Below are 740 nucleotides of genomic sequence, written 5' to 3'. Positions count from 1 at the left end.
TGCCTCCTTACTTTCTGAATGAGCCTACCATGGGAAACCTTATCAAATGCCTTGCTAAAACCCATATACACCACATCCACTGCTCTACCTTCATCGCTATGTTTTGTCACATCCTCGTAGAATTCAATAAGACTCCTGAGGCATGACCTGCCCCTCACAAAGCCATGCTGACTATTTCGAATCAAACTGTGCTTTTCCAAATAATCTTAAGTACTATCTCTCAGAATCCTCTCTAATAATTTGCCCACCACAGAAGTAAGACTGACCAGTCTGTAATTTCCAGGATTATCCCTGTTCCCTTCCTTGAACAAGGGAATGACACGTGCCACCGTCCAATCTTCTGGTACTACTCCAGTGGACAGTGAAAATGCAAAGATCATTGCCAAAGGGGCAGCAATCTCTTCCCTCGCTTCCCTTAGAAACCTTGGGTATATCCTGTCTGGCCCAGGGGACTTATCTATCCGTACATTTTTCAAGATTTCTAGCACATCCTCCTTCCTAACAACAACCTGTTCGAGCACGTCCGCCTGTTTCATGCTGTCCTCACAAACGTCAAGGTCCCTCTCTCTGGTGAATATTGAAGCAAAATATTCATTAAGGGCCTCCCCTACCTCCTCTGACTCCGCACACAAGTTCCCCCCACTATCCCTGATTGGCCCTACCCTCACTCTTGTTCCTCACATAAATAGAGAAAGCCTTGGGGTTTTCCTTGATCCTACCCGCCAAGGTTTTCTCATACC

This window comes from Rhincodon typus, unplaced genomic scaffold, assembly GCF_021869965.1.
Source record: "Rhincodon typus isolate 14 unplaced genomic scaffold, sRhiTyp1.1 hic_rhity00002883, whole genome shotgun sequence".
NCBI classification, from domain to species: Eukaryota; Metazoa; Chordata; class Chondrichthyes; order Orectolobiformes; family Rhincodontidae; genus Rhincodon; species Rhincodon typus.
This window is presented reverse-complemented; position numbering follows the sequence as displayed.